The sequence below is a fragment of the Canis lupus genome, chromosome 38, assembly GCF_048164855.1.
Source record: "Canis lupus baileyi chromosome 38, mCanLup2.hap1, whole genome shotgun sequence".
Classification (NCBI taxonomy): Eukaryota; Metazoa; Chordata; class Mammalia; order Carnivora; family Canidae; genus Canis; species Canis lupus.
In genome coordinates, this window is record NC_132875.1 from 7,486,846 (window position 1) to 7,510,895 (window position 24,050).

The 24,050-nt window shown below is 40.8% G+C and overlaps 3 long non-coding RNA genes across 7 annotated transcripts in view; 2 read left to right on the forward strand and 1 right to left on the reverse strand.

Annotated features, from left to right (window-relative positions):
• The window catches only part of LOC140626707 (uncharacterized), a 128,124-nt gene that overhangs the window by 56,935 nt on the left and 47,139 nt on the right, over positions 1-24,050 (forward strand). The gene's annotated exons all lie outside the window — the stretch shown is intronic.
• Positions 5,835-22,909, reverse strand: LOC140626709 (uncharacterized). 2 transcript variants are annotated; one of them, XR_012025750.1, is made up of 5 exons: positions 22,799-22,909; positions 22,284-22,434; positions 19,107-19,250; positions 9,761-9,933; positions 5,835-6,125 (listed from the first exon to the last, which is right to left on the reverse strand). It is a non-coding gene; the product is annotated as an uncharacterized lncRNA (long non-coding RNA). The 2 variants fall into 2 exon arrangements; XR_012025751.1 differs by lacking the exon at positions 22,284-22,434.
• Positions 11,142-18,769, forward strand: LOC140626705 (uncharacterized). Of its 3 annotated transcripts, XR_012025744.1 has the most exons (4): positions 11,142-11,204; positions 11,508-11,631; positions 12,237-12,394; positions 18,431-18,769. It is a non-coding gene; the product is annotated as an uncharacterized lncRNA (long non-coding RNA). The 3 variants fall into 3 exon arrangements; XR_012025742.1 differs by lacking the exons at positions 12,237-12,394; positions 18,431-18,769 and adding an exon at positions 11,750-12,175; XR_012025743.1 differs by lacking the exons at positions 12,237-12,394; positions 18,431-18,769 and adding an exon at positions 11,871-12,175.

The window sequence follows — 24,050 nt, forward strand, 5'->3', positions numbered from 1 at the left end:
TTCCTGGGGCTGTTGTGACCCTCCTCCCCCCACCACGTATCTGTGTGGCTATTTGCTCTATTTCCATTAGTCAGCTGAAATGGAAATAGAGCAAGCCCCCCCTCCCAGCCCTACCTAGTTACAGAAGTTGTCCCCTAGTCACAGACGTCAACCCTGAGTCACAGAAGCCTTGGCTTTAAAAGCAGCAGGGTCTTGTTAGATTATCAAGGCCAACTCCATAATTTTTATAGCTGATATCAAAACCTAGGTTGGAGAAATGACTACTCAGTGTCACCTGGCGTTTGGTTGAATTTGGAGCTGCCTAAAGGCACGAGTCAACTTTCATTGGACCTTTTCTGTTCAGTTTTATAAAGTAAGACATGCCCTAGATGGACCTTTGAGTAGTTTATTGTTATCTCTGCTGCTTTCCCTTTGAGTCTTTTTCCAGGAAGCAGCCTCATGCTGAGTGGACTCCATTCCCATTCCTGCTCTGAAACCATGAGCCAGAAACAACCAGAAAACTGCAATCACACTCTGGCAAAATGACCAATAATAGCTATGTCCCCATCCATGTATGTAGGAGGGATTAAATGGCATTCAGAGTGTTAAAATTTACGATAGAATCTGAGGTTGCCCTAGGCCAGTGGGGAATATTTTGGATAGGGGAAAACTGAAATTACTCTAGAGTGAAATGGTGAAATGGACATGATGTAGCAGAAATGTTTGCCTTTTTTTTTTAATTTATTTTTTATTGGTGTTCAATTTACTAACATACAGAATAACCCCCAGTGCTTAGCGGGGAGTCTGCTGGAGAGTCTCTCTCTTTCCCTTTGCTCCTCCACCTTTTTTTTAAAGATTATTTATTTGAGAGAGAGAGAGAGAGAGAGATCTGGAGGAGGAAAGGTCCGGGTGGCTGCCCATCTTAGCAAACAGCAAATGCATTCTTCCTGTGGCTCCTGTCAAAACCTTGGCATCATCTTGGAATCTTTTCTTACTGTTATTTGGCATTTCTGGCACATCTATCAATCCTATAGATTTTACCCTTAAAGTATATCCAGAACCCAACCATTTGTTGATTACTTTTAATTTCTATCTCCCTGGTCCAAGCCAATATCTTTTCTCACCTTGTTAGGGGAGAAAGCTCCTAGCACCTGTTCCTCTGCAACCCAATCTCAACACAACAACCCAGCTGGCCCTTTCCAAATGGAAGTTGGATCCTTTTACTTAAAATGCTCATTCCGCTCAGAATAAAAGCCAGAGTCCTCATGGTGGCTGACAAGACCCTGTAAGAGTTGGACCTCTGCTTTGGGGGCCTTCATCTCCTACTCCTCTCTTCCTCCATCTGCCAACAGGTCCATTATGACTCAGGACCTTTGCACTCACTGATCCTTCCACAAACCCCCACATGGCTTATTTCTACTCCTCCTATATATCTTGCTCATCCATTGTTCTTTGAGTAGGGTCTCTCCAACCCCCTCCTATAAAATGATATCCTGGCCCAGAGTTCTCCCTCTCATATCTTATTCCTTGGCATGTATCACCATCCAATATGGTCTGTATTTATTGGTTTATTGTTTATTGGCTCCCACTAGAGTAGAGGCTCCAGCTGGGCAGGGAGTTTTGTCTAGAGCCTAGACACTGATCACAAAGTAATCAGCAATATTCGCTAAATGAATGAATAAATGGACAGGAGCTCAGGTCTGCAAAGGGCCAGCTGCTGGAAGCTGTGTATAAAGAAGCTTCCTGGCAGAGGGAACCATATGTATAAAGAAAACAAGGGGATGGAACCTGCCTCAGAGAACCTAAAAGAAGGGAAACAAATGGCCTACAATGGGGCTTGGAGAGATCAGCAGAGACTGGCTTGGGCAGACCCTTTGAAACTGTAATTGGGACTTTGAGGTTGAGCCCAAGTTGGTTGGAAAGATGTCAATGGGCTTTACTCAGGGAGTGTTTTTGATGCGGAAGTCCCCACAGTGCTCGACCTAAGGTACAGCACTTGACTTCAAGGAAGTCATTGCCTATGAGAGGAGTCCATACAGACACACAGCTCACAGTGCAGACCACCCTGGGGGGACCTGGGAATACACACCTCCTTGAGGGCAATGAGAGGAACCAGGAATATTAATTTTCTGATTTGATTGTGGAAGATAATCAAATGCAGGGTGTGGTGCACAAGGCTGAGTAATAGAGGGTCTTCGGCAGAAGGTAGGGGATATGGATTGCCATTTCAATGAGGGGCATGAGGCCCAAACTGCTAAATAAAAATGTGCTTTTCAAGTTTGGACCTAAGTCTGGCCAGCTCCCAAGTTCATGTCTTTTCACTGCACTGTGCTGAGACGTGGCTTGGAGGGAGCCAGCTGGGGTGGATGGAGGGCATTTAAGGCTCACAAGCATGCTAGCTCTTCTGTGTGTAGGAAAAGAGCATCCATTCTTATGGCCACATCTCACAGAAGAAAATGAGGCTCAGAGAGATGAAGTCACTTGTTTAAGATTACAACAGTTTGTGAGAAGAAGGCTCCAAGGCCAGTTTCTCAGGGGTGGTTAAAAAAAAAAAAAAAAAAAAAAAAGAGTGTCATCTAATATTGAACTGAATTGGGAAAATGCTCATGAAGTTCTTTGGAATGGAAAATGTTTGTAGTTAGCACATTTTTCCCAGGGTGTGTGTGTGTGTGTGTGTGTGTGTATGTGTGTATGTGTGTAGTATTTTTTCAAAGGAATTCACTAATGGCTCAGTTCTGCTCCTCCGGTTTGATCAATAAGACTTCTTTAGCAATTAATACTTGATGTTCTTAACAACCAGTTTTTCTTTTATCCAAGATAAAATTAAATAAGTTATATCCTTATTTGTAATAATGGAGATCATAGCAAGAATATTAATCACTATTGTGATGGGACAACAGACACCTGTCATCCCTTCACACCCAATCCAAATGGCAACTGAAGCAGAGTTAACATCAGTGCAAGCACCACACTAAATTCCTTTGGGGGGTTGAATTTATTACTGGTGCCCTCCAGCCCCCACCACAATTCAGCTGTGCTTATGGTAGTCTACAGTGTAATTTGGGAAACTTCTGTCAGCTACATACACTTTATTTTATTTTATTTTTAAATATTTATTTATTTATTTGAGAGAGAGAGAAAGTGAGTGGGAAGGGCAGACAGAGAATATCCAGCAGACTGTCCCACGAGCACAGAGCAAGACATGGGCCTGAATCTCAGGACCTCGAGACTGTGACTTGACCTTGGCTGAAATCGAGAGTTGGATGCTTAACTGACTGAGCCGCCCAGCCATCCCAGCTACATATACTTTAAACGCAATATAAGGACATAGCCAAATCAGAGCTGGAAGACAGCTGGAAAAAGTGGCTAGAAGAGTGCCACCAATTAGGAATGGCCTGTTTGGACCACAGAAATACATCTTTAGTCCTAGAGCTGAGAAGGACATTAGAGTTTCAACAAGACCATTCTTTGGCTTTAGGAAGAACCATACTTAAGCCAACCCAGGCAAAATCCATCCTGCTATTCTAGATCAGAGTCAGCAAATATTTTCTATAAAGGACCAGATAATAAAAATTTTAGGCTTTGTGGGCCATATGGTCTTTGTCACAACTCCTCCATTCTATCCTTGTAATGTGAAAGCAGCCATAGACAATATGTAAATGAAAGAGTGTGGCTGTGTGCCACTGACACTATTTATGAAACCAGGTAGCTGGATTTCACCCATGGGTAGTACTTTGGCAACCCCCATTTTAAATCTCCAGAGGAAAAAGTTTCCTAAACTTCTCTAGGAAGTTTTTAGCTTTTATGGCTGGATATTCTTTACCATGTCTAGTTTATATCCCTTGGCTGTAATACAAATCCTTCTTCTATCCTTTGGGGAGATGGAGGACATCTGTTTGGTGCTTCCTTTTGTTGGAAGGGCTAACTCTGCCTTGGGGAAAATGATGACAGATTGACTTTGCTAAGGGCTCTGGAATCAGAGGACACACATTTATACCCTGGCTTCACCACTTATTTGCTGTATGGCCTTAGGCAAGTTGCTAAAACATTCTCTGCCCCAGATTTCTCATCTGTAAAATGGTTGTACTCATGATATTAAACTCATGGTGCTGTCATCAGGATTAAGTAAGATACTGAATTGCGAAGCATTTTAACCCAGTGCTTCAATAAATGTGAGCTGGAAGGAAAAGGATGAAGATGGCAGAACGAAAAGGTGAGATTCTCCTGACATTGACAAAAATAAAATCATCTGAGGACAAACTTGGAGAACCTATCTAGGGACCTTAGCAAAGGAGCAGACAGTCACGTATGTTGAGTTGAATAATGACCTATCACACTACCCTTCATTATATATATCATTGTGAAATGATCTTGCCCATTTGTTTATTACTATATCGCTTGACTTTCCCAGCTAGAACATAAGCTCCCAGAGGGACCAACACAGGTACCTAGAAGAGCACCTGACACATACTGGAGATTCAATAAGTAATAAATAATTGTTCAGTGAAAAAACAAATGAAGAGGAACATTTTCTCTTCTACAGAGCACCCGGCTTCAAGAAGAATCCAGTGTGGTGAGGAAAGAACAGCCTGTTTCCAGCCAGCCATCATCGTCTGCATGAATTAGTGCTGGTGAATACCCTCATGGCAGACATCATTGCCACATCACCCTCACATGGCCTCTGGACCAACTGAAGATTTCTGGTGTTATAAAACATTTGTGAATATTCTATATTCACAAATATTTGTGTCTCTCTAAAACTCATATATTTGAAGACCCAACCCCGAATGTGATAGTTAGTGAGGAAGTAGAGCCTTTGGAAGGTGATTAAGTTTAGATGAGGTCATGAAGGTGGAGCCCCCATGATGGAATTAGTGTCCTTGCAAAAACAGGAAGAGACTGGAGCTCAGTCTCTGTGCCATGTAAGGATGTAGTGAAAAGACAGCTCTCTACAAGCCAGGAAGAGGATCTTCACTAAGAACCAAGTCTACTGGCATCTTGGTCTTGGATTTTCATCCTGCAGAACTGACTAAGACACCTGCTAACTGTTGTATCAGATTTTAATCCCAACTCCCTTGCTTGTTGACTCAATTTGTACTTCCGGATGCATTTAAGGGGGATAATAAAGTAGATTTTCTTTACAAGAACAAATGATGGTTTGACAAATATAAAAAATATCTGGAAGGTGGTCACCTTTGTGAAATCCCTATAACAATGAGAAGTTAAACTGAGTAAAGAGGCAGACAATATGTGCTTCATTCTCTGTATTTTATGGTTTCTCTTGGTTTTCTGTGTTCTGTTTTTATCTTATTGAAGAATAATCCAATGGCAATTATTTTATTCATCTGATTTGGCCATGATGCTGCATTTACAGAAGCAGTGTATATTAGGCATTCATACATTAGGAATACTCCTCTACCTTTCTTATTTTTTTGTTCTTTCTTCTTTCTCTCTATGCATTCCATTTTTAATGCACATTTTTTGAGAAGGTGATAAATGCCTAACACAATTCCAGGTATTCATCTTTCTGTAACTGGAAAGGAACAGATATTATAAATAAGTCAGTTGGAAGACCTGTATAAAGCAACCAATATGCAGCCTAAACCCTCTGAGGCTGAAGGAATGCCAAATGTGGGGGAGGGGATCACGGAAGGTATGGTTAATCTCAGATGACTTTCTGCTAGAAATGAGTTTGAGCCAGGTCTTGGAAGAATGCCTTAGTCATTTTTAGTGAAAGGAGGTAGTAAATGGGAAAAGAATAGGAGGCCAAGTGGGGGGCAGGTGCCAAAGTCCACACAATGCAAATTGAGTTCAGAGAGAAGAATAACATTCAAGAAATGTTTATTGAGCAGCAATTCTGTGTCAGTACCACCCCAGAGATTAAAAATAAATGAGGAGACTTGATCCCTGTCCTCAAATTGCTGATAATACAATACAGAGAATTAGCAGACTTTTGCTAAGCAACTTCAAACTCCACAATTTCTCTAAAGGAGATTTAACTTAAAATGTCAGAAAGTGATAAAATATCTCTAGTCAACCGTCATCTCCAAATGACTCAGTTGAATTCTCTGAAGAGTAGTTTCTGATTCTGACACCTCAGCACTGAGCTTCTGCTGGATGGTGTTTTTCTTTCTGGGTGTGGATGGCTAAAGGCAAGAGAGAAGCCGAACAAGTTAATTTCTAACTGCTCCATTCAGTGAATCTGCAAAGCCACAGTGGAGGGTGTTTTGGTTTTAGTTATGGATGAGGTTTCCCTAATGACTTCTGGAGGAAGCCCCCTCTCAAGCTCAACATCAGGTAAATCTGAGGAAGAAATTTTATCACCGGGCTTTCCCAAGTCCATCCTCCATTAACTAATCTTGGGGAGATAAACGTCTTTAAATTACTGAGAGATCTTGCTCAGACACAGAGCAAAGACTTCACATGTGGAGTTCAAGCATTAATCCAAAGAGGTCAACTGGTCTCACCCACACATTCTTAGAACTCCAAAGCCGTATGTGTTTTTTCTTCCATCAGGCTGGGATTTTTTCAAAATCAGTTTGGAACCAATTGAACAAATTAACAGAACAAGTTAAAAGATAAATATGTGTATTTTTCTTTGGTCAAATTCAAATGTGTAGTGGTCGGGGGTGGGATGATAAAATAAAATATTATTTATTTATTTCTCTTTGCCAACACTTTATGTATAAGCTCCCATTTACTTCTCAAAGTAAAGGGTACCTTGATTAAAAGCACACATCTTAAATGAGGCAGCACTAAGTATTCAAACCTATATTTTCTTGTTGTAAGATTCAGTCTTTGCCCATTATAAAATCCTGCTTTTCATTCATATTATTCGATTATCATTAGGGAAAAAAAGATTATTTTATATTGTGCATAGCAGTTTTAAGAACATGTGTACAAATATCTCTTTTAGTCTTCATATTTACAACAAAGGAGGTGAGAATCTTCAATCTCATTATACTGTGAGGGAGATGATTTCATTCTTGTTATACAGGGAAGGAGGCCCATAAGAGCTCTGTGAATTGTCTATGGTCCCTTGCTAGGAAGTAGAAGAGTTGGAGTTACATGTGGGTCTCCAGACTCCAAAGTTCAAGCTCTTTCTCCTCCAGCACAGCTGTTTAGTAAACCTATGACCACATAGAATACGGCTTCAGCCACATGAGACACCAGGAAGGATGGCCCAGCACTGTGTCTGACCTTGCATAATCTGTCTGACTCTTTGAAATACACTGTGTATTGGAAGCAATGATCAGTAGAGAATAGCTAAGGTGGGCATCATGCCAGTGGCTACATTTTGTGAGACATTAATAGAGTTTGCAAACCCCTCTGTATGTGAACCAGAAACCTAAAGATGGGATGAAAGGGACTTGGTTTGTACATTAATTCCTCTGCATTTAGTAATTTTGAGTGATTGTATTCCAAAATGCAGTGTGTGTGTGTGTGTGTTATCACCTTACATCTGCACACTTACACAGTGAAGTGAGCAGTTTATCAGGATTATTAGCTTCAATTTCCAGTTAAAATTTTTAGTGCTGAGTTAAGGACTTAAAATGAGCCACTGACCAAGGCAGGCTTTGGCCCTCACTATGCTGTGTTCAAGATTCATTGGCGTGTCCCCTGAGAAGCCCATGAATTAGTATGTCTGGGAGCATGGCAGGTGACTGATCATTTTGTATCACTGGTTCATTACATTTTATTTTAGCACCTTTATTCAATTGGTGTTGGCTCTTGATGCAGGAGATAAAAAGATAGATAGGTCTTTAGCCTAGACCTCTTCTCTGATGGACAAATTGCTATAAAATATAAATTACCAGAATTAACTCAGGCAGACACAGAAATCCTGAATGGTGCTATAATTGTCAAAATTTTTGAATGAATAAATATCAAAATCTTCCCCTAAATAAAATACAACATCTTTTTTTCCCCAAGAGATTTAATTTATGTATTTGACATTGAGAGAGAGAGAGAGAGAGAGAGAGAGAGAGAATCACAAGTGGGGAAAGTGGGAGAGGGAGAAGCAGGCTCCCCGCTGAGCAGGATTTGATCCCAGGACCTGGGGATCATGACCCGAGCCAGTGGCAGATGCTTAACCAGCTGAGCCACTCAGGTGCCCCAAAATACAACATTTTAATGACATTTCAGACTAGTCTTTCTAATACTCGAGGTAATTTATTTACTTTTTTTTTTTAGGTTTTATTTTATTTTATTATATATATTTTATTATATACCTATATTTATTAATTTTAGGTTTTATTTTATTATATTACATATTTTATTATATATATTTATTATATATATATATACATATATATACTATTGAAGTTCGATTTGCCAACATATAGTATAGCACCCAGTGCTCATCCTATCAAGTTACTCAAGGTAATTTAAATATTATTTAAATTCTTCCAGATAATAGCAAAACAGGAAATGCCCCAACTCATTTTGTAATTCCAAAACCAGATGATGACTGTATAGAAAGGGAAAATCACCATCCAATCTAAATCATAAATATGGATGTAGAAATCCTTGGCAAAGTATTTCAGCAAACAGTGTACAGAAAAGGTAATTCTACAAATATCAGAATATCATAATCATATTGAATTATTCCAAGGAATGCAAATTTGCTATAACGTGAAAACCATATGCTGATCTTTTTAGATGAAGAAAACACATGGAATAAAAGATAACACTTGTTCATGGAAAAAAAACTCTTAGCAAACTAAGAATATGAAGAAAATTCCTTAACCTCATAAAAGGTATTGACCAAAAGACCTTCAGCTACATCATACTTAATGGTAATTAATTAGAAGCATTCTCCTTAAAATCAGAAACAAGAAAAGGATACTTCTGGAACATAACCATCATCAGTTGAAGGCAGTATTTTTGTCCTACCCCCAAAAATCTCAGATGGTCTATAGACAAACTATCAGAATTAATAAGAAGTATAGCTAGGTTGCTGGATTTAAGTATTTTAAAAACTGGATGTCAGCAATATGCATTTTGAATATACAGTTAAAAAGAAAAAGAGCATACCATTCACAATAAAAAGCAAATGGCCAAAAAGAACATTCTTGAAGAAAAACAGGGTAGGGAAATATTCCTTATGTGATATTTTTGAAGCTATATTAATTGGCCGTGTACCAGCAGTACAGAGATTTTAAAAAAAAAAACTAGACCACTAAAATAAATTCAGGAGCTAGGAAACCTACCTTTGCACATATAAAACTTGGTGTCAGATAAAGCTTGCATATTGGGCTAGAAATAGGCACAGTGCTGGGAAAATTGATTATCCATATTAAGTGAAATTGGGTACCTACATTATACAATATATAAAAATAATTTCCAGGAAGACTAAAGATTTAAGTGTGAGAAACAAAACCTTAAATATTTAGGGAAATTTTTGTCTTATGTATTTATTGATTCAGGGTAAGCCGACAATTAAAAACTACAAAACACTGATGAAAAATTTGACAAATCTAACTGTACTAAGATGAAAACTTTCCAGTAAAACACACTACTAATAAAGCAAAAAACTCCCCACAAATGTACCTAGTGTTTTATGCATAAAGAATTCCTACACTTCAATAAAAAAAGAAAACTATCCCAATAGAAAATATATGAATAGATATTTTACAAGGAAACAGAATTTAGAATAAACAGACAAAAAATACCCAACCTCATTGGTAATGAGAGAGATTCAAATTAAAATTATAATGTAATATCACTTGATACCCCAGAGAGGTACATGCTAAAAAGTCGAGTGATACTGAGTACTGACCAAGATGTAGAGTAGCAGGTGTTTTCATGCATGGCTGAGAGCAGGGTTAAGCCACTTGGTGAAGTGATTTAGCAATACTATATTTGGGATACTTGATAAGGAGGAGCATCTTCTAAGATCCAGATATTTCCTTTTCAGGCATGTACCCTAAAGAAACTGCTGCACTTGTGCACCTGTAGGGGAATGTTCATAATGACGTTATTCATTACAGCCAAAATGTATAATTTCATTGACCATTAATAGAGGGATGACTATGTGAGTTGCAATATATCATACAGTGGACTACTTAACACAATAAAAATGAATGAATGACATCTATAGGCTTCAAAATGGACAAATCTCACAAATGTAACCAGGAGCAAAAAAAAAAAAAAAAAAAAGCAAGTCACAAATACATGTGGACATTTCCATTTCTATAATTCTGAAACTTTCAAAATTAAACATGTTATTTCAAGATGCATATAGGTATAGTGAACCTGTGAAGGAAAACAATGGAGGGACACTAACAAAAACCTAAAATTTGGCTACTTTGGGAAAAAAAGCCATGATCAGGGAAAGAGGTATAGGAGCACGACTGGTTATTCATAACATTCTGTTTCTGTGCTGTTTGGTGAGTGTGTGCACGTTTATTAGATTATTCTTTGTATCTTACATGTAGTAGACATTTTTATATGCAAGAAATGTTTCATAAGCTTTTTTTCAAAATATGAAATTTGTATCATTAGTGTCCATCACGTGGTTTGATGTGCTGGTAATATTTTTTCTTCAGGTACATGGAATTAAAAACAAGTCTGCTAAAATAAAAATGCATTTTTATGTCACTTAAAACTATTTCTTTTTTAAGTTAATTTTCTTTTTTTTTTTTAAAGATTTCATTTATTTATTCATGAGACACAGAGAGAGAGAGAGAGAGAGAGAGAGAGAGAAAGAGAGAGGCAGAGACACAGGCAGAGGGAGAAGCAGGCTCCATGCAGGGAGCCCGAAGTGGGACTCGATCCCGGGACTCCAGGATCAGGCCCTGGGTTGAACGCGGTGCTAAACTGCTGAGCCACCCGGGCTGCCCTTAAAACTATTTCTTACACCATTTTTGCTGCCCATATGTCACTTCTAAAATTTCTGTCTTAGAGTGGTGCCTGGGTGGCTCAGTCAGTTGGGTGTCTGCTTTTGGCTCAGGTCACGATCCCAGGGTCCTGGGACAGAGCCCCACATCGGGCTCCCTGCTCAATGAGAAGCCTGCTTCTCTCTCTGCACCCAGCTCATGCTCTCGCTCATTATCTCTGTCATTATCTCTCTCTCCCTCTCAAATTAAAAAAAAAAAAAAAAGAATTCTGTCTTAGAGAATGGTGTCACAGAATGGTAAATGATTCTAGAAGCTGTGGCCATTGTGGCCAGTTCAGCCATTGTTCCAAAAGCTATGGCTTTGGTGACAGCTGACAGGGACAAGGTTTTATCCATATTTCTGCCAGTGGAGGGGGGAGCGGTGGGCTGAAGGGCCCACAAGCAGCCAGAAGGAACATTACTGGGGGCGGGGGGTGGGGTGGTGAGGCCTGGAACTCCCTGTAGCCACGTGCTCCTTTGTGCCTGAGGCCAGGCCCCTCAAGCTGCATGTGGCTCTTTGGCAGTTCCAGCCAGGTGCTGGCAAGATTAATTTTTCATCCCTTAAAGTTGAGAACTCAGATTTTATGTGACACCCACAGATTTTTAAGCCTTGACGATTAATTCAAGTATTTAAAAACAAATACTGCAGATCTGTTGTCAGTGTCTGGGAGCTGTCCTGGTCTGAGAGCTGTCCTGGTCTGCGACCCACGAGTTAGCTCACAGACTTGTTCTAGAGCCCAGCATATCATCTTGTGCTCAGTGGTGGGCACCCCGTAAGTATTTGCTGAGGCAATGAATGAGGTTATGTTCTCTCTGCCACTCTCTCAGGAGCCTTTCTTGGAGGTACATCAAAGAATGGCTGCAAATTCTCTTCTGTTTCTTCTATTGAAGGGTCAGGTCTACGTCCCCTCCTATGTGAGCTCCAGGACTGCTTGACCAATCGGCAATGGTGGAAGTGACACTCTGTGGCCTCAACAGACTGTGAACTTCCACCTTCTGTCTTTCATAGCAGTTGCTCAGTGGGAAGCTAGCCCCACAGGAAGTCCGATTTTTCTGAGGTGACCGTCTTGGAATGACCCGGTGTACATCCTCCCCTTGGCAGTCCCAGCTGAGTGTAGCCTCCCAGGCATCTGTCATGGTACCAGATCTGTGAACGAAGCTGACTCTCCAGACTAGCCCATCTGCCTGTGGACAACCCCCAAGTGTACTTGCTTTATGCCATAAAGAACCTAAGAATTATGCCGCTGAGCCTTGTGTGAATTCCTGACCCACGAAATTGAGAGACATAATAAAATGGTTGTCGTATTAAGCTACTAAGTGTTGAGGTAGTTTGTTATGCATTAATAGATAACTAAATACTCTGGTCTCCTTCATTTAGTTTCTAATTAATCTAACCATGAATCACTATCTGCCACGAACTTCATTGTGTTCTACTTTGAAGAAAGAGACCAACGATTTCTTGTAAGTGCCATTATGCATTGTATCCAGGAAAAAGAGGCCTGCATAGATGTGTAAGAAGAGAAAAGTCACCAAAGGGTAAGACGTTTGAGATTGCACTGGGAAACTAAAACACAAACCTTATACATGATTGACATATAAATCATCTGACTTTGAAGAATACACTTAAGGAGTTGTGGGTTTTTAAGTTTTCAAACTCTGCTTCCAGTGTCATCAGGGAGCTTGTTTGTATAATTACACTTCACTGCGGAATATAAGATCTTCAGACACTTGTACAGTCCATGAGTGGGGAAAACCCAGATTTTGTGCAAAGCTCTAGAGTTATTCTATAACCCAACTGTCATTGATTGAGAATATTGACACATTCTGTCAGCAGAGCCGGGAATAATGCCTCAGGGGCCTCACAGTTCAGGAGAGGGTCTGATCCACTTTGAAGGGGCATCTGCTTTATTCCAGTAGAAGAGGCCATTTCTAAGTAAAAGTATGGAAGGTCAGAAAATTAGGCAGGGGTCAGGGATTGGGGGGCAATCCCCTGCAGAGAACTGATCACCTAAGAGAGAAGTCTAGATGCATCTTATTTGCACGAAAATTAGCGGAGCTCTAAGGGAAAAGCCATAGTTGACATTTTAAGGTACTGGAATTAAGGGACCCAGAAGGGTGAAGTTCAAACTTTATACAAGGTATCTGAGTGTTGGCACAAACTAAGATGGTAAAACTGAGCTCTATCACGTCAGTTCTGTTCCATTTGGGCAGGACAGGCACCCACAAGGAGCAAGAGGTGATCAGGGGTGAGAAGGGAGGCACTGGAGGATGTCATTCACATTGTTCTTCAAGTTACTCCTCAGGGAATACTTTCTAATTTTGGATAATAGGGAGCTGGGTTATAACAAAATAAATTTTATTACATCATAGGGACTATAAGAAATGGCAACACTAAGCCTCCATGGTTGGGTACCTTAGAAGAAATGTAATGCCATGAGGGAAAGAGTAATACCTAATGGCTACAGCATGAGTTGTAGCTGGAATTGCCCTGACCTATCACTGTTGGCATCAGCAGAGGCAGCAGCAGCTGGAGAGCGGGGCTGCCAGATGTCCAGCAGAGATTCATGAGGAGAGGAGAGAAGAGGAGAGGAGAGGAGAGGAGAGCTGAAGGGCTCTCAAGAACATGTTAGATGTTTCTGTCTCCATGGTCAGATCCACTGACTGTCATCATCTCCTGTGTGAAAGGTGCTGTTTCAAGCATTTAGGACAGAGGGAATGAAGAATATCCTTACCCTCAGGAGGCTCATAGTCTAGCTCAAGATAAGTTCACATGAAAAATTTTGATGTTGTGCAGTGTTATAAGAAGGAGCTATCCCGGATGTTGTGGGGACACAAAGGAGAAGCATGTAAACCCAGCTTGAGGTTGGGGTCAGGAGAGGATGAAGCTGAGAACGATTGAGTTTAGAAAGGCATTAGTGGGAGCTGGCTAGGCGGTAGAGTTGCTAAGAGTGTTTCTGGCAGAGAACACAGTATTAGCAAAGCTACTGAGGTGTGAAATAGTGCTGCATGGGAGAGAGAACACAAGCAGTTTTCAGAGAGTATAAAGTTCAAGGTCAGAAGACTAAGGTGGGAGATGAAGGCCACGAGTGTGGAAGGGTCTGGTTCCCAGAGCCAGTGGGGAATTAGGTAGAGCAGTGACATGGGTTGGTTTATCTTGTAAGAATGTTCCAATGATGGTGTGCACAATTGATTTGTGGGGGCAGAAGGCCCTAAATTAAAAGAGGGAAGTAAATAGAAGGCTATTTCCATAGTCCCAGCAGATTTAAAAAGGGACAGGGACAGGTGAGTGTGAATGGAAAGAATGAAAAGATTAATGTAGTCAGAAGGCAAAATTGGCCAGTTTCATGACTTATTCATTTTAAGAGAGGAGGGAGGTCTAGCAGGACCTTCTTCTGGCTTGAGCAATGGTGATGGTGGTACCATTGATGGAGCAGGGCTTATAGGAGGAGGAGCACCCTGTGTGGAGCTTGGTCAGGTGCAGTTTTGAGGTGTCAGCAATTGCAATAGTGGAAGCTCAGAAATTAAAAAAAAAAAGCTATGCTTTTAATTGGTATCTTTAACCCTGGTCATCTTTCCCCACTCAGGAACAGCCTGGGGAATCAAGGATTACATAATGTTATATTTTAAAAATAGGGTAATAACCTCTTTTACTGGGGATTTAGCTACCTCAATGTCATGCATCTGAAACACACTGCTAAGTTGTATGTCACATAAAGCAGAGAATCTGGAACACCACTCAGCAACAATAAATAAGTGCAGTCTTCCTTCTCTAAATGTAGCAAATCTATTTCTGAGGAGCCAATGCTATAAAATCTAAGTATTAGAACTCACAAGTTTTGAAACTGTGAAGTACAATATTAATATGGAATCTCATAAAATTCCTAATGCCCTCACTCAGAGTCTCATGTATTCGTATTTTAAGTACATAAATAGTACTATAGTACCAAATATATAAAAAATATAATAAATGTAATAATTACCAAAAGAAAAAAAAAAACCTCTCTATATTTGAAAGCAAAAGAGGCAAACATACTACCAGCAGCAAGCTGTGACCACTGACAGCGAGAACATAGCTAGCATACATCTGAAAAAATAGGCCCTCCCAAATGAAAGTTCCAGTGCAGAGGCTAACAGTACATGCAACAAGAGGCCTTGAACACACACCCAAAACTGATGCAATGATGACCCCGTATTATCAGGAAATGGTTAATTGTATACTTCATGCCTTTTGTCTGTTCAAACAGTGATCGTGTATGTATTTTATTTAATTTTATTTTTTGAGAGAGAGAGCAAGCAGGGGGAGGGGCAGAGGGAGAGGGAGAGAGAAAATCCGAAGCTGACTCCATGCTTGGCTGGGAGCCTGATGTGGGGCTCCATCTCAGGACCCTGAGATCATGACCTAAGCTGAAATAAAGAGTTGGATGCTTAACCAACTGAGTCACTCAGTCCTCCCATTGATCACATATGTATTTTAGACAGATTTCCATTAAAGGCTGGGGGACTGGGCACATCACTCAGGCCACCCAGCAATCTCATCTTTGGGAAGGTGCCTCATTCAAACTGGTTTGGTGGGGAGTAGATAAAATACATAACAGCCAGTTAAATTCGTATTTCAGGTAAACAATAAGTGATTTTTAGAATAAGTATATCCAAATATGGCATCCTGCAATTTTATTTGCTAAATCATGAAATCTTAGTGGTGAGCGCCCCAATGTAGATATGTTCTAAGCCCCAGGATCTTGCTTCTTTCTTCCCCTACCATCTGGAAACCAAACCAAACCAACCAACCAACCAACCAACCAACTGACCAGACAAGAGTGACCTGGTATGAAAAATCTCTGTAGAAGCAGTGATAATAGTGATTTGCAAGGTCAATTGTTTTTTCTTTCTTGGCTTCTGGAATTTAATTTGGAAAATTAGATGAAGGTAGGAGACAGAATTGTAGTTAAAACAACACATGCACATGCAGACACATACGCGCGCACACACACACGTTTCACAAAGCAATGATGACAAAATGGGCTCTAAAGCTAAAGCTGTGACTAAGGCCACATTAGGAAGGAATAGAAAGGATGGGCATTTCATTCATTCATTCATTCTGAAATATTTATTGAGGTGGAGAGAGGGTAAAGCATGAGGCGGATGGTGCATAGAGGAAGGGACAGGAGAAATAGCTGGGAGGGTGGAATCTTCCCAATGAGGAGATTGGGGAGATCCTACTGTCAAAGGGGGAGGGGTCCATTCTCCATTTTCCCGAGTTTATTTCCTTCCTTAATGCTCTCTGTGCCTTGCGGTAAAACCCTATTATCTGAGGTGGCCTGTGTGGCTCTCTGTTTCCTGCAACAAAAGAGACTGGTAAATGCCTATAGAGAAAACAAAACCACTTCTTGGGCAGGAGGCAGCAAAGCCTCCACAGTAAGAAAACAATTCCCTGGAAACAAAAATAAGCCCTTCCTGCAGAACCTGAGATAGTTGGGTCTTCAATGGGTTAGCTTTTGTTGTTTGTTTGTTTGTTCGTTGGTACATTAAAAAGATCAGCTTTCTCCAGAGACTCCCAAGGAATTGAGGTACCACCTTCCTGATCAGTTTCCCTGAGCACGCCCCCCTTACCCCCACCCCACCCCAGCATGTTTCCACTCTTCCCATGGGCGGTGTTCATGGGCCAGGGGCCTGCTGAAGCCTAATAGTTGGCTCTGAAGAATTCAGCATGCTCAGTCTTTCTTTTCATCTTTCTCCAGCCTCCTGACTTTTCAGGGCTATTTTACGATTAGGAAATCAAGGCTACTTTTGCATAAGTGATGATTTCCATCTGCTTCCATCTTGGTATGCTTGGAGTGCCACAACAATACCATAGCCCAGGTGGCTTAAACAGCAGACATTTATTTCTCACAGTACTACAGGCTAAAAATCAAGGTGCTGGCATGGAAGGTTTCTGGTGAGGCCCCTTTTCCTGGCCTATAGGCAGCCACTTTCTCACTGTGCCCTGGGATAGCAGGAAAAGGGAGAGCCCTAGTGTCTCTTCCTCTTCTTATAAGGGCCCAAATCTAACTGGACTGGGGGTGGGGTCCTGTCCTCATGACTTCATCTAACCCTTATTGTCTTTATATACCATCACATTGGGGGGCAGAGCTTTGACATTTGAATTTTAAGGGGGCATAATTCAGGCTATAGTAGCTTTCATAAGAAACATTTTAGACTCTTTTTTTTTTTTTTTCCTACAAAGCACAGCTATGAGAAAGAAGGCTAAACCTTACTGTTTAGGGCCTAAAGCTATTTGAGTGGCTCCCTTCATCTGTTCCATGAACTTGGCCATTCCAATTCAGATGAGGGCATCAGTAGTGACAAAAGGCCAAGGGGTCTTGATGAAGGGAAATGCTCATCACCTATGTGCTAGGTAGATGTAAAAATTCTCCCAGGGAAGTCAAGAATGGTGACGACTATAGTATATTGGCTTCTAAACGTATTCTCCATGTGAGAGCCACCTCCTGAATACATGCAGAGCACAAAGTCATTCGGAAAAACCCAAATCAGAAAAAATACTGGAGGGGCATCTGGGTGGCTCAGTCAGTTAGACACCTGACTCTTGATTTCAGCTCTGATCAAGGTCTCAAGATCATGAGATTGAGCCCTGCCCAGTGTGGAGCCTGGTTAAGATTCTCTTTCTCCCTCTGCTCCTTCCTGCTCACATGCTGTCTCTCAAGAAAACAAACAAACAAATAAACACCAAACAACCCCCCCCAAAAAAACCAACCCCCCCAAACCCCCCAAAACACCAATACATTTGAGTTTGCTTCACTTATAAAAATAACATACATCTTCAGAAGGAGCTTACCCTCATCACCACTGTGATAATTGCTCTGCCTTATTTGTTTCAATGCATTTTAGCAAGACCCCCCCCAAAAAAAACTTGCTTGTGAGGTCTTACGAGCCAGCTGTCACTTGTATCTGTAGCAGTGCTTTGCCTGAGAGCATGAACAGGGCCTCGCAGGTTCAAGTCTGGGGAGAGTCTAAGTGGGAGGAGGACAGGCTTTGGCTGCATCACTTTTGATCCTCTGGTAAAGGTGAGGAGAAGAGCAGTAACTCTTAGAAAAGAAGAGCAATGAGGAATTGTACTGGGGGGCATTCGTAAGAAACTTTTGTCCCAATGAAAAAGAAACAAGAGAGCCTTTGGGTTATATGCTTCCTTTGAATCAGAAGAAATGGTGGGATTAAGAAAGAAATGCAAGGGACTAGGGGAAAGCAGAGGACAGCTGGGGCCCTGGTTCAGTCCTGGTTCCCTCTCTTGGGAACCCATGACAGCATCATGGGCTCTTTTGTGGGCATGACTTTCTTTGTAGGTGTTTATTATTGCAGAGTTTGAAACTCAGATTCACCGCTCCAAGGAGTTCCGTATCGCTGGGCTCTCTTGCCAATGAAAAAGCTTGCCAGGAATCATGGATGAGCTGTGTTTGATGTAAACATTATTAGGTTACCTTTTTTTATTTGGTGAAGTGACATTTTCTTATTGAGAGTGTTGAAATAAGAACGCCAAGAGTCAAGATCTTACAATTACTCAATCCCATCTCTTCCCAGACATTCAAATCTATATTGGTGGTGCTGGAATTTATTGCTGTATGAAAACCATCCAGCTTCTTAACATCCTGATGGAGCTGACATCGTGAATTTGGGAGATGGATGGAGCCAACTCTGGATGAGTTCAGTCAATTCAAATAACTGGATGCAGTGAATCCCAAATCCAAACTAACTCTGAATTTCATTAAAACAGAGAAACTCTGGGACACCTGGGTCCCAGCAGTCGAGCATCTTTTTTGGTTCAGGGTATGATCTCAGGTCCAGGGACTGGGTCCTGCATCGGGTTCCCTGTGGGAAGCTTGCCTGTCTCTCTGTCTATATTTCTGCCTTTCTCTCTGTGTCTCTCAGGAATAAATAAATAAATAAAATCTTTAAAACAGAGAAATTCTGACATGGAAATCAAAATAAAAGTTTTGCACAAATAAGAAATAAAACCTCATTGACTTTAACAAATAAAACAATACCTCCCAATCCTAGTTCTAGAAGGGTAGGAGCCCCTAGGTGATAGTGCCAGTTAGACTGTATGTAGAGCTTGGAGGCATGATGTCTGCTCAAGAAGGAGATGCTCTCTCTGCATCCTCCCAGACATGGGGTAAGTAAAGTGAAGTTTTCCAGAAAGTAAATAAAAAGCACCCTGACTCAAACAATTAGCAGTCCAAGGTAATCTGTTGCTTACTTGAAAATGACTCTAGGAGTTTACTGAATAGGGTGGTGTTGTGAAGATCCCAGGATGCAGCCTGTCAGAATGGCCAGCTGTGAATCCTGATCCTTTCGCTGATAGCATTGTGCCCCTGGACAAATCACTTACTCCCTCTGATACCTAAAATAAAAATGCTAATGAAAGATTCAATTTACAAGATGTCAGAATTAAATATCATTATATGTTCTAGTGGATAAGAAAAATAAAATGAAAGGCATACTGTGTGTCAGGCAACGTGCTAAGTGTCATTGTTATTCCTGTTTACTACAAAAGAAATTAGAGTTCAGAGAAATTTAAGTCATAGTCCCAAGGTACCACAACTAGTGAGAAGCATATCAGGGTCTAAATCCAGGTTTGTATATAGTGTCAAAGCTCATAATCTAATAAACCTTGCTCAGAACCTCATACATTATAGGTGCTCACTTCAGACTAGGCCATTCATCCCTTCGTCCATGAACAAACATTTTATTTGACACCTAATCTGTACCAGATTCTCAGGTGAGCTAATGATGCCATAATGAGTACAATATAGTTTGGGCTTTAAAATCATAGTCTGAGTGGGCTTTGGGCAGTTTGTTATGATGCAGAGATCATTGGTTTGGGGGTTTGGATTCAAGGTTATTGATGTTAATCCAGAGGAGATGAAAGTGACATAGGGCCTCATAAAAACTGGAAGCATTAAGTGGCTCATGGGGATGTGAGAGAGTCACCGATCTGGTGCTTTGTGCCAGTGGAAGACTTAGCTGGGTCTCTGGTGAGATGGCTGTCTCTATCCATCCTGTCCCGAGTGTGTTGTGACAACAGCTGGCCAGACAGATGGTGATAGCAGTTTGGTTGCTTCTGTTCAAAAGTGAGGATACTCTACCTCAACCCTTGGTTTTCTAAAGTGAGTCTGGCTCTGGATCCTAGCCGTTTGTAATATTTAGATGACCTCAGTGGTAGGTGAGTCTCAGTGGTACTCAGACGGGAGCAATTTTGGCCATGAGAGACATTTTTGCTTATGTAGTGGGACTGCTGGAAGGTAAAGAGGGAGGGTGGTGCTGGGGGTGGAGAGCAAGGATGCTGTTAAACATCCTACAATGCACAGGACCCCATAACCCTAAGAATTACCTGGCCTCAAATGTCAATGGTGGTGACGTTGAGGACCTCTGTGTTAGGCTGAAAGCAGTGAACTCCCAGCTGCCTCTTCCTGCTTTTGGTCTTGGAGATTTGTAGGTGGCTTCCACTTCTACTTATCTCTGGGTATTCTCTTCTACTTTTTGCCCATGAATATGTTTGTCCTGCTTTTGAGAATGACTATGTGTCTCAGAAAGATATTTTAATATTTTAACTGTCATACAGTGTGTTTGGCAGAGGAGGGATAAAGGTATTCCTTGGTGTAAATTAATCTACACTCTGGTTTGTTATTTCAGTCTGTGAGTTTGGTTAATGTGATTCCATCTCTTAGAACTAGACCCCCAGCTTGCATAAAAATAAATATGAATCTCACAGTCTATAAGATCGGGGCCATGTCATGGATGAAGTAGTATTCAGCAAGATAAATGCCATTCTCAGTGTGAACCTCATAGGGGATCAAGCCAATCTTTTCCAAGGGACAACCTCATTTACTGTTGTGCACCACATGCCTTAATGTGCAAACCCCAACTGCTTGTAAATCAGGTTTTCCAGTGCCCACTGTGTGACTTTGAGCTAGTCACACTTTTTTCCCACTGAGCTTTATTTTTTTTAATAAATTTATTTTTTATTGGTGTTCAATTTGTCAACATACAGAATAACACCCAGTGCCCATCCCGTCAAGTGCCCACCTCATCCCGCTGAGCTTTAGTCTCATTATATGTAATATAAAGGAATTGGACAAGATCTCTGAACTCTAAGATTCTAGGATTCATGCATCAGTTGTGATGTGTGTAAGGTAGGGCTAGATAGTTGCAGTTTATTTCAGAATAACATAGTTAATATGTAAGTATTTATGGTAGAAGAACTTTTCATGGATTACTTGTGTTATGTGGTTTGCTCTTTAAGGAACTAAGACCAAGTATAGCATTTCAGCATGACACGGTTAATTTCTTAACTTCTCTCTCTTCATATATCTGATCTGCAAAATAGAGATAATACCTCTACCCTTCTGATTGATTTAGATAAGCAAATACACATAGTAAACAGTCAGTTGATAGCAGTTTGTAAGACTTCCAAAATAATCTATTGAATCCATGAAAATATAGTTGGACCGTTGAACATCGCAGAACAAAAACAACATAGGTTTGGTTCTACTAAGGCTCTAGAAAGGCAGAGCAATTCCAAATAGGAATCTTCAATTTTCCTTCAGCTGGGAGATATCAACTCAAAGCCTTTATCTACACTTAAAAGTTTGTCTTTTTTGCTATGTGTGCTCCCATGCATAAGAAGGAGTGCAACATTTTGGCTGGGTTTAAGAAAAAGAGCTTTAAGTTAATGTGCAAAGGAAAGTTGCAGTACAGTCTAAATCCAAATCCACATCCAAACACACAAGCCCCATTTCAAATTGGAACCAGAGTCAAATCCCTTCGAGGCTGGCCTATCTCTAATTAACAATAGTTAGTCCCTGTGCCTAGCTAGGAACAGCCAAAGTGGCATGTGTCATTGGTAAGATAAGGATTTGTCAAAAAAAAAAAAATTTCCTCTTGCAAGAAATGTATGTCCTCTTCCATTGCAGTTCAATTACTCTGGACAATATGAGAAGAGGAAAAGAGATTTTAGGTGGTGGAGTATGAATCTCAGAGAGGGGATATGCCTTTAATTAAGAGGACAATAAAAAAGGGAAATGAACTTAGCCAACTGTAGCTTCTCCTAAAAATTCTTGATGCAAAATTAAGTAGGCTCCAGTAAAGAAGCCTAGGGGAATAGAGGGAGACAAAGTCATTGTCTAATAAAAGAAGAAGTCTGTGGCATTTATAGGGGGTTGAAGATAAAGATACTGGAATTCTATGTTGGATAAGGCGACAGATTCTTCAGAAAGCCTTTAGATCCACAGAGAAACACACTCTTTATACCAACTGGCCTTCGCAGGGGCACAGACCATCCCAAATTATGGGATGACTTAAAACAATGACTTATTATTTCTCATGACTCTTTGGGTTATTGAACTCAGCTGAGTGGTTATTCTGCTGGTTTTACCTGGGGTCACCCATATGGCTGTAATCACCTGGCAACTTAACCAGGCTCAGAGGAGTTAAGATGGGTCACTCATCTGTCTGGAGCCTTGACACTGGTTGTCATCTTCACTGTCATTCTAGATGGTTCTCATCATGCAGTAGTCTCTCCTGGGCTAGTGATGGGAATTTCAAGAGGGTAAAAAACAGGTGCCAGTCCTCATAAGTCTCATCGGCAAATGACATACATATTAAGTCTGCAGCATTCTGCTGGTTAATGCAAGTTGCTAGGTCAAATTCAAAGGGTAAGGAAATGACCATCTCTTGATGGTCAGAGTGACAAACTTATGATGCAAAGAGGCATGGATATAGGGAGACATGATTTGTTATGGGCCATTATGAAAACAATCTACACATTTCTGCCCTAATGTATGAAGCTGGCAGAAATTGTATGCCTATTATGGCATTCCTGTGGTAAAAAAATATCAGCCCAATGTCCCCAGCCAAGAGGGTAAGGCTCAGCCTCAAGCAGTAACTGACCTTCGAGGTGTGCTGTCTCTCTTCCTTCTGTTGAACACTAATACCCTAGATTGAGTGATGGACTAGTCCTTCCTTAAGATGCAAAGTTCTTTCAGACTTAACTCTAGCCTGGCCATGGTTCTCTGGAGTAAACAGTTTCATAATGCTTTTGGAATGAAGTACATAACTCTAGAATGCAGAAAGGAGCTCCGTCTTACTCTCCCAGTGACTTTTTAAAAAATCTCTATATTATATACAATCTTCTGAGATATAACTCTATTTCCTTGTCTCATTTTCCTGGAAAATGTGGTTTAATGTAACTATGCAGTATAACTATAGCCCTATTGATGGACATCCCACCTCAGTGAGGGAGGCCTTACTTACAAGACAAAAACCTTGCCCAGAAAAAATCATAAGGAATGGAGATACTGAGAACTCATCCCTCCAAAAGGAAAATGGGAGGAGATGAACTGTGCTTGTCTAGTTTATTCTTCACAAATTTAATAATCAGCTAATTTAATCCTCCTTTACTGGGACAGGATAAATAAAACTGGCAGAGAGAGACCAGAAGTTTTACCAGAGTGGGGTTCTCTCCACTTGGAAGGAAACATTAAAAATGGAGAAGTGTTCCTCCAAACATAGGTCTATTTAAGCTCTCTTGAAACATTATGGGAGTAAGTCAATACAATTGGTTTGCTGAAAACAAAGATGCCTGAAGAAGATGCCACGGATCGAGGTCAGATGGCAAAGAACTTGTAGACATTTGGACAGACTGGGAGTGTTCTCTAAAATACCAGCATTAGGATTTTGAGACCACCATGTCTTGGTTGAGAAGGAAAGAAGCCTATGATAATTTGATGATGTCTGTGCTGGGCACAGTAATGGGGTTGGTGTTGGGTTTACCTGTAGTTGTCAGTCCTGGTATAGATTGTATAATACCCTCCCCACCTTTACTCACTTTTCAAGGTTCGGCTCAACCATTTACCTGCCCTCCCTCAATGTGACTTACTGATCACCATTCACACCTTTACCACTAATATCCATGTACTTCAATCATACCATCCAACTCACATTATGCCATTTTATGCTTATATTCTTACTCAGTTTGGGGTCCCGGAGGCCTAGCACTGTGTCTGGCATAGTTAAGAGCACAATACCAGTTTGTAAGATTTAAGTGGGTCTTATCCCATAAATTTTGCCTAATTCCATTTGGCCACTGTGTTTCAGAGACTGCCCTGGGAAGACCATGGACATCAGCTCCAGTTTTCTTGCA